Source organism: Lithobates pipiens, unplaced genomic scaffold (assembly GCF_037356315.1).
Source record: "Lithobates pipiens isolate NorthernLeopardFrog02 unplaced genomic scaffold, aLitPip1_a1.2 Scaffold_18, whole genome shotgun sequence".
NCBI classification, from domain to species: domain Eukaryota; kingdom Metazoa; phylum Chordata; class Amphibia; order Anura; family Ranidae; genus Lithobates; species Lithobates pipiens.
Window position 1 is genome coordinate 444,191,749 of NW_027507758.1, and position 14,016 is coordinate 444,205,764.

The window sequence follows — 14,016 nt, forward strand, 5'->3', positions numbered from 1 at the left end:
TGGCCCAATCCCGTAACAATCTTTTACACCCTGGGGCAGCGAAGAACGACCCTGTTAGGCATTCTGCCAGGATCGTTCTTCGTTATTCCAGGCAACATGCCTTGATTCGTCATATTATCCAAAAACATTGGTCTATTCTGAAAGATGACCATAAAATTGGCAAACTAGTGTCGAAACAGCCTCTAATTACCCACAAACGCGCTACTTCGTTTCGCGACAAACTAGTGCAAAGTGAATATAGAGATGAAGCAAGACGAGCAGCGCATTGCTCAGTTTTGGGATCCTTTCCCTGTGGGCACTGCTCTACCTGCAAGTACATTAAACGGGATAAAATCTTTCAACTCCCAAATGGTCGAACATTTCGTCCATCCCACTTCGCCAATTGTCAAACACGTGGGGTTGTGTACCTCATGGAGTGCGAATGTGGGTCGTACTATGTAGGCAAAACCAAGTTGGAACTACATAAAAGGATGGCCAAGCACATTTACCACATGGAGATTGGTAACTTTTATGTACCCCTTGGACGACATGTAGTAACTACACATGACTATAAGATGCCCACTATTTCCTTTGTAGCTTTGGATCGTATACACATCCCTGTTCGAGGGGGAGATTGGAATAAGACCCTTCTCCAACTCGAACAGGGATGGATCTTTAAGCTCAATGCTACCGTTTCCCCAGGCCTGAATGAAGCCATATCGTTTGCTCCATTTCTAAAGGGTTTCACCTCTGGCAAAACACAATGACACACTGCGGATTAGCCATGTGTTTTCCATGTCGTCCCTGCAATATACTGTTGTGTCTTTGGTTTTGACTTCCTTGCAGACCTATTCACCTCTTGTTTTTCGTATGTGGGTCCTGTGGGGCACATATGTTTGGCCGGTTGCACTGCATGTATGCATGGCATGCTATACATGCCGCATGCTCATGCACCCCATCTCTCTTTGGAATGGGTGCATTCCACCTGCTCCCGCTCACCTTTTTGGTGTTGATGGGCTGTATGTGCATGTGTATGATGCATTGGTGCAGTATACAACTCCGTGCCCCATGACCACTAGTCTGTCATATTTTTATACACTAACCAGTAGATCTCTCCTTCTGTGTGCCCAGTTTACCTGTAGATTACATGCTTATTATGAAATGTTTTTCATTTATGTTTATTTATTGTTATTCTTTACTTGTGACATGTTGCTATCAAAAAATATACTGTTTTTGGATTTACTATCCCTTATGCTGTACTACGGAGGGTCCGGTTATGTTTTCCCATTTTTCTCCATTAGATGGTGCCATGTGAGGTCATCTCCCATCCTTATCTATGTCGATTGGATGGACCAATGGGGTAGGGCTTCACGACCAGAAGAGGGGAGTGGCAGTGGCGCGCGCTTGCCTCTCCCCATTAAGTCCCGGGGTACGAACGGGTGAGCGCTGCCCGTCCACCCGGGACAATAATTTCTGGTCGGCGGCATTCCGAACGGTATCGGACTGGTGGCCTCACTGCGCACGCGCGTTCCGCGCGTACGACGCGACGCACCCACGTCACGCCGGTGCGACGCTACCGTGTACTCTCCCGCCTTATCAGGAGAGTCATTTCCGGAACGCCGAGGGGACCACATCCGGTCGTTTTCTAGGCGACCAAAAGTGGTTATGGGTTAACAGGTGGAGACTTCTGATTGATCCATCAACCCAACCTGGGCTACTTATATTCCACCCCCTCACACTGCACATCACTTCCTCATCCACAGGAGCACACGCACACTGCTTTCACGCAACTGGGTAAGTCCTTGGGTTCTTTTATTCCATGCTGTTCCACTCATTTTATTGCACTATATATAGTTCTGTCGGCAGGAGTATAAGACTATCTCTTGTCTATTTGCAGACTTAAGACCACTCTGGCCCTATGGAAACATATTAATGTGAAGGGCTGTACTATAAAGGTCACCACTTCCAAGTCACTTTACCACTCATTATTTGAGTGTTTTCTTTTTGGCTCTATTGTCCAATGTGGACCCATTGGAAATTGGCTATAGGTATATATACATTATTTTACTTTTTGCACTACTGTGGTCACGTTGTGATATTCTGAAGCTGCTACACCACTTCACTTTCTTTCCCCATTCACTTTTTTCTTCAGTTACGTTCACTGTTGGTTCATTCTTGTAGTTTTGTTTGGCACGTGTTCGCAGCCACTTCACCTCCCTTTCCGTCTCTGCTTCTTTTCCCTTTTCAATTTTCCACTCTTCCCCCCCTTTCCCACTTTCGCTGTACATGGTGTCTTGGTTTGGCGTTGGTCTTCTCTTTGGGGTTTTCCTTGGGCATTTGCTTACACCCTAACCGAGTGAAATATTCCACTCTGAAATGGCAGGATTCACTTGACATATGCGTATCCTAGACATGTGTATACTATTGACACTGCATGCGGGCATGTCCTATCTCTCTATACAGAGGTGATAGCTTTCTAAATAGGGCCCCTCTTCATATATACATGTATATATATATATATATATATATATACCCATGTCTTATATTCTTTCTTTTCCTGTAGGTTGCCCTCTCTCCTAATCCCGCTTACCCATACCCATACCTTCCTCCATTATTATGTTTTGGAGGTGGTAACAGGGATGTGATCCCTTGTAAGCTTTTTTACCCCTTTGGATCCATTTTCCTTGCTCTTTCCCCCTTTGTCCGGGCAGAGCCAGCCACTTTTTCCATCTGCATAAGGTCGGCACATCTATGAAGACTATGGGAGAATGTACGGAACCCTGTCCGGTCCTTTGAAAGAGGATTTCTTTTGTGATCAATATAGGTATTTATTGTTACAATATGTATCGCTTGATTGTTAACTGTGTAATCTTACAATGTTTTGATATATACTCTGTCTACAACAGATTATTTTTAGTACAACACAGTGCATCATGTATTGTGATATATATTTATGCTTGTCTTTTCTCTATTCTTTCATAAATAGATAGTAACCTTCTGAAGAAGACCCCTGGGAGGGTTGAAACGCGTAAAGGGTTTTTACTATCTACACGCATATATCTCTTACTGTACTGATACTATGTTTCAAGCATCACAATTCTATGTATATGTGTATTTCTGTTCATACATGTAATACTATACATTTTTACCTAATTTGTGGAGCTCAGTCCTTGACTACTGCGTGACCCATTTTATCCTCTTTTTATTATTAATAAATATTTACAATATTAGTTTACTTTTCTACATGTCAATGTTATTTATATTACACAGGTTAAACTTTGCTGGCAAAAAGCCCCGTTCCGGGGACACCATTTTCTTTTCTTTTTTTGTTTATAACATACCAGGGGTGATCAGCGCCCTCTGACCCCAATTTTGGGGGTGTTACCGTTCTCTCTGTCTAAAACAATGTAAGCTTCCAAGGTCATACTTTTCAATTATTTGCAGACCTTTCCCAAACTACTGTCTCCAAAAGAAGAGCTATGAAACCCCAGCTCCTGGAACTTCAATGCCATGATATTAAATATCAATGGGGATTTCCATTCTCTGTACCCTTTTCACATCAAGGAACAAGATTTGTCTTCAGATCTGTGGCAGAACTCCAGTAGGCCCTTCAAGATCTCAACCTGATAGAGAACTCTCATACCATGAATGCTTCAAGAAGAAGAATGGATTTGAATACATCAGTAAAGAACCCATCCCCAGACTTAGACAAAAATGGAAATCAGCATCTGCACAAGAGGAGTCGACATGCATCTCCACCACAAGAACAAGAACACACTATGGAATGAAAATACTGAAGACCTAACAGACTTAAAGCGGGAGTCCACCGGGACTCCGCGTTTTTTTTTTTTTTTAAAAGCCAGCAGCTACAAATACTGCAGCTGCTGACTTTTAAATAGTGACACTTACCTGTCCAGCGCGCCCGCGATGTCGGCACCCGAAGCCGATCGCTCGCTCGTCTATCGGGTCCTGCCGCCGCCATCTTGGGTATGGGAATCAGGAAATGGAGCCTTTCGGCTTCATTTCCCGGTTCCCTACTGCGCATGCGCGAGCCGCGCGGCGCAATCCGGACGGTCCCCGCTGCCTCTGGGAGCTGTGTGTTTCCCAGCAGGCAGCGGGGCACTTGCTGAAGGGGGCGGGCGCTTGCGGAAAGGGGCGTAACGTACGCCCCTTTCCGCAGAAAGCTAGCCCGGAAGTGGGTGCAGTTACCTGGATTATCCAGGTAACTGCACCCCCCTCCCCCCTGAAAGGTGCCGATTGTGGCGCCGGAGGGGGGGGGGATTCCGATGAGCGGAGGTCCATTTTAGGGTGGACCTCCGCTTTAATTTCATTTTTGCCTTTCAGAGATTGATCAATAAGCAGAATCCTTTGGAACCTCTATACAAATCTCCTACTCCCACTTATCATATCTAATTTATGGATATTTAATATTAAGTGATTTAGAATGCATTTATATTTACATTTAAACCCTATACAATTTGAAATTTTAATTTTGGCTATCCTCAAAGTATTTCATTTACTATTTATTTTATTTTTATTTTATTTTTTGTATTTATGTTTTTATTTTAAATTTTTTTTTTTTTTTATGCTTTTCCACTTGGATCCTGAAGATTTATAAATTTTAAGATTTATTAATAAATCTCTGGAGCAGTAACATAATAACAAAAGCTCATATCCATCTATGACATTTTATTTATCCCTTTTTACGATTGTCTTTAACCTTTTATTATTAGTCAATTGACTCAAATTTGTTGGGTGGATAAATCTTTATTATGCATTTATTTTATTTTATTTTTTTATTTGCCCTGTTTATTTTTTATTTTTTTTTATAAATATTTTTATTTTATTTTTTTGCTTTTCCACATGGACCTCCAAGATTTATAAATTTTAAGATTTATTAAAAAATCTCTGCAGCGGTCACATAATAACAAAAGCTCATATCCATCTATGAAATTATTTATTTTTCCCTTTTTACGGTTGTCTTTAACCTTTTATTATTAGTCAATTGACTCAAATTTGTTGGGTGGATAAGTCTTTATTATCTTTTTTTTTTAGCCCTGTTATTGGATAAAATTAGATAAAATTTTCTCCTTTTGCCTAAGTATTTTCCTTTTTAAATAGTAAATATACATCTTTGTATACTATAACTCTAGAAAGTTTAAATTTTTTCTTAATTTTTTTTAAAATTTAAAAAAAATATTTTTTTAGGGCTTACAATCAAACATCTTTAGGATGTTCAAGTTAGAATTTTTGGGGCGGGTGTTCCTCCCACGAAAACAATGTGTACCCCAATTTACCTTCCTCGGACCACCTACAGTTATTATGCGAGGATTCGATGAAGGCTCCTTATCCCCTGATGGAGGATTGTATCCTTCGTCACGGGTAAACGTTGGATCTCTTTATACCTCTACTTTATTCATATGTAATATGATCTTTTATGATTTTTATTTTTCCCCCATTCTAGATATTCCTGGACCTTTCCCTCTTGTCTATCTCTCTTTATCCGCAGGTGTTTGGTCCTAACATGTGGCAAGAAAAGTATGTTGTGGCAGCTGCTATGGCACCATGAAATATAATTTCCCTAAATGTGCAGGGGCTAAATGTACCACAAAAACGTACAAAAGTATTTCGATCTTTCCAGGCCATGAAAGCACACATTGTGTGTTTACAAGAAACCCACTTTACAAACAAATCTACTCCCAAATTTTTTAGTTCATCATACCCACGAGTATTCAAGTATTCACAGCTTCAACAGATACTAAACAAAGATGCACCTTAATAGCGTTCCATTGCTCCACTCCTTTCACAATGCAGGCTGCGCAGGTAAATGCTGATACATAGAAGCATTAGTGTTTACAACGGTATGCTGCATACCACCATTCACTTTTATGGCAGACTGTATGCACCACCTTCTGCTCCACAGGCACAGGGACATGCTTGAAGTTTTATGCCCAGTAAATTTTTAGGCCCTCGTTGTCTAAACTACTTGAGCCCTGAAGATGATCTGATGAATGTGTGCCTTCAAGGTTGATTGAAATATATGGCATATCGAGGGAGGAACTAATTCTTGATTTACATGAAGCAGGTATCCAGGCACACAGATCCTGGAGGAGTCGGCAGCAAAGGGGTTCTTTTTGTCTTAGATAGAAGTGGTTCTGGTACAGCCCATTAAGGTGAGGACTGAACTTAATGTATCAATAAATGCAACCATTTTTTCACAGGTTGAGCATGCCATCAATGTGCTGACTGTCTTCAACATTGGCCATTCTCAGGTGCAGGAAGTACTGCAATAGATACCCACCCTATAATATAGCTGCAGTTTCTTGAGCGCCAGACTATGGCTGAGGTGGGGCCTGGAGAGCATTGGGCTGTGGCTGAGAGAGAGGTTGCATACCATCAGGCTGAAATGGAGATTACACGGGGGAGTGGTACCCATAACCTCTTTCCTTGCTGTGACCCAATAGACTCTAGCCCTTGAACAAGCACTACAAACTAAACCAACTTAGGAACAGTTCAGAACCCTAGGTTCTAGCTCTCCAGTGGACGGAGAGAAACAAATGGTTTACTGCAACAATGGAAAGATGCTCAGGGAGAATCTGCCCACCAAAGGCAGTGATGCAGAAATTGTCAAAAGCAGCTCATCATACCCAACAAGTTTAGAAGACACATGTTGAAGATGCCACACAGACAGGTCAATTCGGAATAACTAAGACCAAGGTCTGGGTGATGCATGTTTTTTTGTGGCCTGACATGCTTACAAGCATAGCATAACTATTTTTGGTCGTGTGTTACCTGTTACCTGTGTTACCGGCAGGAATGTTCACACAGTTCTTGCTGCCAATAATGAACCTTTTAAGAGCATTGTGGTCGATATTATAAGACCACTAGCTAAGCTAACCCCAGCAATACAGGAAAACAATGCATTTTGACAGTAGTGGACTATGCTATCTGACATCCAGAGGCTGTTGCACTATCCTGCCTCAGGGTAGACAAGGTCATTGATACTCTGGTGGGAATCTTTACAGAGCTCCTTAGTAATCAGGACCTGCAGTTTGTGTCCAACCTGATGCAGTATCTCTGTAATACATTTGAAACACATCATGGCTAGTCCTTACCAAGGTTTGTGCAAGCATTTCAGCGGGACATTAAAACAAATGCTTGTAGAGTCACAGTGAGAAGGCTTAACTTATATTTGCCTGCAAAGAGGTACCCCAGTAGTCCACATGCTTTTTGCCATTTGAACATATTTGTTAGGGGACCATTAGATCTAATAAAAGAGACTTACAAGGCAAGATTGCTTGTCCTGAGGCCATAATCCCTCTGTGGTGTAGTGAGGTCCCAGTAAAAAATAGAGACACTGGTTGGGATGATACAGGAGCTCCTGTTACAGGCAGTGTAACCAGTGAAAGACATTTTCTCAATGGAGGAAAGAGCAGGCTTAGATAATCTTTATTGGAACTGAGTCTGGAGACCCGAAGCCGTTAACCCCCACAGCACTGGAAGTTCAAGGACAGGAAGAGAACAGTGCAGTCTTGCAGTGCAGATTCTCCAGGATCCAGCAGCCTGCACATCATGGAATGTCAGAATTAAACCTAAAAGGATCAAAAATGCTGACAAGTAGGATTGGTCACTAGCCAAGTAAGTCTTCCGTAATGTGCTAATATGCTGTGCATACTACTAGTATATTATGGCATAAAGCTCCTGGGGCCCAAATACAGGTTTTGTTTTGCTAAGATAGATTTCCGCTTTAGCTAAACTTCAGTAGTAACTATATATGAGTTCTGTTAATGCCCATTTACCCTTTTCACCTTCATAAGTAGACTGGTTAAATGTTTTCATTTAGGGGTCTATGCCAGTTCCATATAATTCATATAAACCAAAAAACACACATGCACCACAAGTCACACGTCAGAGCATGGCCATGCAAACTCTGAACAAACTGTCTACACTAGAACTGGGAACACAAAGAACCATATTACAGGATCATGCAGCATGGATAATCTCTAAACTGGATTTCATAGATATTCTAAACAGAAAAACACAAAAAGATTTATTGGGCTGAAAACCTATGCTCCTGACCAAATAAATATCCAAAGAGATATCATCTGCTAGAGAAAAGTATAGTGTAATACTTCACAAACACTGAATCAAAATAATTTAACAAGTAGGAGGAATAATCAAGGTCAGACATAGAAACACTCTTTACATAGAATGCCAATATCTTTATTTAAATATGGTTTCAGCCTACAACAGTACAATCAACATCTCTGAACAGTAAATTAATAAGAGACTGTGAGCCCAGGATGACTTGAGTGGGTTGAGCGAAAGGAAAAAAATGTGCCCTGCAGCTCTTTTCAAAAGGATAGAAGCGACAAGAAATCTGTTCTGTGTGATATATCCATCTGTGGCTTACATAGCACGGAGGTGGTGTGCACCAAATGTCATTCTAGTTTACTTTTGTATCTTTAGGACAGTTGTTGACCTTCTAATTGTTCCTAATGTGATCTATCATCAACAGAAAAATAAAATTGTAATGGTGTTAAAAAGGCCTTCTTGTAGAAAAAAAATCAAGATACCATGGAACTGCTAGCCACATATATTTTTTTTTGTTTACAAATGGTTTTTATTATAGAAAAAAGTCTCAGTACAAGTTATTTGTATAGTGGTAAACATGAATCTGGAAGAAGTTGGTGTAAAAGTACACATGAATATCAATGATAGCAGAATAGTATATTGATAGCGATGTTCGTCAGGTCCAGAAATGGTTTGTTTCCATAGGCTAAGTGTTCTGTTGTTATCCAAAACAAGAATAACGTACATATAACAGTGATGAAAAACATTATTCTATAAGAGATAACTCTCATGGTGTCCATTTTTTTTATATATGTGCATGGTGTCATGTAATGTGTGATATATGCTCTAGCATTCAGGTTCATTATCTGAGGCCATGGGACTGTTGGAGAATGCCAGTTGAATGCTATGGTCCAATGAATGGTGCTAAATAATGTATGTATTAGTCTAGTGTGTGCTATGGGTAGATCTGGTATAGGGAAGAATAAGAGATATATTTGTGGTGTTAAATCTATTTTATGCTAGCCACAATTTTAAAACCCAAAATACTTACATCACTCACTATATATATATATATATATATATATATATATATATATATATATATATATATATATATTGATGGGGACAAGGGCCTCATCTCCACAACCACAAGGGGGCTTATCGGAATCTGAAAGTCACTTTTAACAAGGGGACCCCCAGATCCCAGGCCCCCCCCCCATGTGAATTGGTAACGGGTACATTGTGCTCCTACCATTTCACAAAAAAAGTGTCGAAAATAGTAAAAAAGACAGGAAACACTTTAGGACAAGACCTTTATTATTGCCGCAATGTAGATCCATCTCACGCCACCCAATGAGCCGACAAAAGAAAAAAAAACACAACAGCTCCGCCTCCATGGGAGGCTCCCACCGCATGATGCCACCGAGGGGGCTGATGATGTCACAACCTTTGACTCAGCCAGAGAAAGCTTTGTATTCATTGAGAGAATACTTTTCTTGCTCAGAGCGGCTCAGCTCTGCTTCAGTAGGCTTTTCGGTGTTCTGGGTATGAGGCAGGAAGTCTCCCCTTGCACCAAAAAACACAGTGTGGTATGCTGTATATACATGTAGCTGCAGCTACATACAGCATATACCGTACATCCAAAGGTCAGTGAAAGAAAAAATTTAGTTTGGAGCAGCTTGGTCTAATCAAACTATGTGAAGTGTGTGGAAAAATTCAGTTCTTCTTTAAGCTAAATGACCACCAAATATTTAAATATATATAAAATGTGTGGTAGCCAGGTGCTTGTCTAGAGACAGAGAGCAATTTAGAACACTACTGCAGTGTCCAATGTGCAGAAGTAAGCGCACAATAGCAGGGCCCCTGATGCTGTACCACTGGGATTGGGAAGAGGACACTGCTGCCATTAACCTGTTGATGCTAGCAGAGACTGAGCACATAGGGACCGGCCATCTGACTAACAGCATTTTTTACTGCATGCAGACTTTACTTGGACTGTAACCATGTGCACCACCATAAAAAACGGGCCTCAACAATAGCCAGCAGAAGAATTAGGGCTAAAAACTGCTTACTCTGCTGCTTCACAACAACTTTGCCTATTGTCCATAGTATGAAGTAGCTCTTTTGGGAGTTTTACATTTCATAGTTGCCATTCACATAGAGTGCACTCTAAAGTGGATATAGCCTACTTGACGGTTGTGGGGCTTAGATGCCCTAGTGGAGACAAGTGAAACTGCATTCACTAATGCCTGAACTTCAGGCTGAGAGCCCCCTCTACTACCAGAGTAACCATCGCCTCTACCATGTCACCGGTCTGATGAAAGTTTTCAGCAAGTTGAATTTAAGATAGGATCAAAAAACACCTGTAAGTCACTATGCTAAAATGTATTTAGTAGGTTCCAAAAAGCTGAGGAAAAATTCTAAATGGAGTCAGTGGTATCATATTTTTTGTTTTTGCTTACATACTCCTTTATGAAGGTTGTAATACAAGTTGGCTATACGATTCTGCTGCTGGGATAAATGCAGTTACGTTTTAGTGTTTAAAATGTGAAAAATAAAATGTGAATGAGGCAAAAAAGATGCCAGCACAGATGGAAATAAACTGAAGCAAGCAAGAAAACTGAGCCAAGATTAAATTCTGTGATTCAACTATCCTTCCTCAGACAAGCAACACAGTCCGAATCACATTTGAACTTTGAGTCCAAATCCATTTAAAACTGAAGGTCACAGTTACAAAAACAGTAGCAAGGATTCAGACATGGCAGAAAGCCAACAACCACATTTTGTTAATCATATCCCTGCCAATCTAGACCAATTCTGACATTTCCCTCCTTTTTTTGCTAGAAAATTACATAGAACCCCCAAACATTATATGTTTTTTTTTTTTAGTAAAGACCCTAGAGAATACAATGGCGGTTAAAAGTTTAAAGTTAGCCCAATTTTTTTTGCATAATGTGAAAGATGATACCTAACATGTCACGCTTTAAAATTGCACACGCTCATGGAATGGCGCCAAACTTTCCGTACTTAAAAATTCCCATAGGCGACGCTTTAAAAATGTTTTACTGGTTACATGTTTTGAGTTACAGAGGAGGTCTAGGGCTAGAATTATGGGGCTAGAATTTGTAGTGCAAAGTTGATTTGCCTGTCGTAACTAACCCCCATGGGGTCAATAAGACTCCACATCTCATCTCTAGGCTGTGAAGCTTGAAATAAAAAAAAATAAACGATCTCAGCTTCCCAGCTGAGGCGGCGCCATTTCTTTGAATGCAGAGGCCGGGCGTGACGTCATAACATCCCACATGGCTCTGAACGATCAAAGAGACTCTGGCGACCATCTGGTCTGCCAGAAATCTCTATGGTCACCAATGCACTTTAGCATTGTGTACAAGACCTGGGGGCAACTGAGTACCAGAAGGCCTGCTTGTCTTTTGGGAAAGGGGGCTGCTATAGGTGAAGAACTCAAAGCCAGCTATAGGGTAGGCTTGACACTCTCCAGGACCCTCTCCCTGTTCTAAAGACTTTCACTATTCAGGGGGTCTATATATCTGACCTCCCACTCGCTCCAGGCACACCTGAATGATGCAGGAGACTATATCTAGATATAAATCTATCTATAGATCTATATCTAGATATAGATCCATAGATATAGTTCTTAGTCAAGATGGTTGCCCGAGGTCCCCAGATGTTGCAGCGTCCAATCAAACAGCTGGCTTCTGTCAGTCTCTGACAGAGTCCACAAATTGACAATTCCCTTAACAGACTCCCCTCCATCTGTAATAATGGCACGGTGCCACCAACAGGACAGAGGGGAAACCTGCACCTGCCTACAGGAAGGCAAAAGTTTCCTGTCCAGCCCCTCCACCAGCAGCCTGACGATCTGTGTTAGAATCTGACAGCTGCTGTGCCTGGGTGGGGCTGGATGGTGCACCTAGCAATACTTAGTTTACGAAAGTATGCATGAAATCTGCTTGCCCTCAGCCTGCAACTTAATGCTAGAGCCTCATGCACTGGGGCCAAACATCTAAACATCCAGTGTGCAGGAGGCCATCCAGGAGCAATGAGTTCAACTTATTATCTTTTTTAATTCTGTATATCTATGGAAGAAGTCAGACAGGTTGATTGCCCAACTGTCAATTAATGGGTAATGTCAAATTGGAATGCTGGGTGCATGAGACAGCCATGTGCAGCCCACAAAGGTTTTTCCCTCTTAGTCTCATACTAAAGTAGACCAGTGAAATTGTGCCAGTATGTTGAAACATGTGCTCCGATCAGTCAGCTGGACTGAGTCAGCACTGCATGCTCTGTCAGGAATTGCTGCAGACTCATGGCACACAAATCAATGAACTCATTATGTGACTTAAAGTAGGAAGCTGCAGAATGCTGTGTAACCGTAGTCATGTTCAATATTACAGCTCACTCTAACTCACAGGAAATGAAACTAGTCATCCTTATAGGAGAGCATAAAAAAAAAGTCTTTATAGTGTTCAAAGGATTTAGTGTGGGTGAGAAACCTAGGAACAGTCCAAGCAGGTTTGTCCAGCAGTTTTATTCAGTAAGGCAGCAAAAACCACGGTTTCAATGTAGGAGGGCTTTGGCATGAAACGAACAAAATATCTGCATGTATTAGCCACTAACTAAACTTAGGTTAGTTACTGACTAAAAGGGTACCCCCTAATAGGTTCCTCAAAACAAACGGGCAGCCCCAGTGGCATAGCACTTACCCCCGAAGGAGCTGCTAATTTGAATTGGGCCTGCACTCTTCGGAGAAATCCCCCTGTAGTGTAACTCTGTCCCCTTGGCACAGCTGTGGTGCAATAATACAGTATAAGACACCTGTATCGATCCCTCGGGATCCTCTGGCTCCACCTGGTGGGCAAAGACAGTATGCCACACAATTGTACTCTTAACCAGAAATACTTCTAATGAAAGTATAACAAGTAAATGGTTACATGGATTGCACTGTCGTCCCAATGTAGAACGTCAGTACAGCATGAATCAACAGTCAAATACAATAAGCAATATACAAGTGTGTTATTATCTAGACCTGGGAGCTCCCACCACTTAAAGTTTTACGTGAGGCGTCACTTAAAGTACTTTCTCCTTTATCTTCATTCTTCGCTAGCTTAAGTAGTTCCTCAGATATTTGTAACCCAAAGGGGTAAGTGAAAAAGTTAACTTAGAATGCTCCAGGTATAGTTCCAAGAACTTGTAATCACACTTGGGCGCTAGAATGAACTGGGCCTCAAGCCTACTCAGTGTCAGTTGCTCAGTTATGCTTCTATGGAACAACAGGTTCCAGCAAGGCCTACAAGTGAGTCTAACTGCGTGCAATAGTAATAAACGGTGGGCCGCAACCCGCTCACCAACTGGATCAGAGTTCTGGGTGATGGCTTGAGTCCGGTAACGGCAGCTTGCTTCAGCTTAGACTGGGCCAGATGCTCTGTTTCGCTCCGCTGACTGGATCCGGTCTTCCGCCACTTTGACAAGTGTCTCCGAACCTCACCAATCTGATCACCAGTTCTCAGGCTCTGTCAAGTCACCTCACAAACAGTCCGGTTTGCAGTCCGCGGTGACTTTCTGCCTATGTGTCCGAGGATCCTCCTCACAGTTCCGCACAGGCAGGCAGCGTGGTCCCAAGAGACCAAATATGGCCACCGCAGTCCCTTTTATACCCTACCCAGCATGCACTGCATATCAGAGTGTTCATGGGTAGGTCACACAGACTCCTGGGTAACAAGGGTCAAACCTCTTAGCAAAACAAACAGTACTTCCTATGAAAGTCTTTGTGTATATAATCACCATATCTTGTGCATTACCAGATTTTGTCAATAGATGGCTCCAAACACTGAGCCATCTCAATGTCCACAGATTTACCATTGACATATACATAACCACGTTAATAAACGAATATGTCCCCGCTACATAAGGTATGTCAACCATGGCAAGTGCACAAATAACAAA

The 14,016-nt window shown here is 41.7% G+C and overlaps 1 long non-coding RNA gene across 1 annotated transcript in view; it reads right to left on the minus strand.

Moving 5' to 3' along the window:
• Positions 1–13,727, minus strand: part of LOC143990204 (uncharacterized) — a 76,804-nt gene extending 63,077 nt beyond the window's left edge. The window contains exon 1 of the long non-coding RNA XR_013277212.1: positions 13,419–13,727. This is a non-coding gene — a long non-coding RNA (uncharacterized LOC143990204). The remainder of the gene's footprint in view (positions 1–13,418) is intronic.
• Between the last annotated feature and the right edge of the window lie 289 nt (positions 13,728–14,016).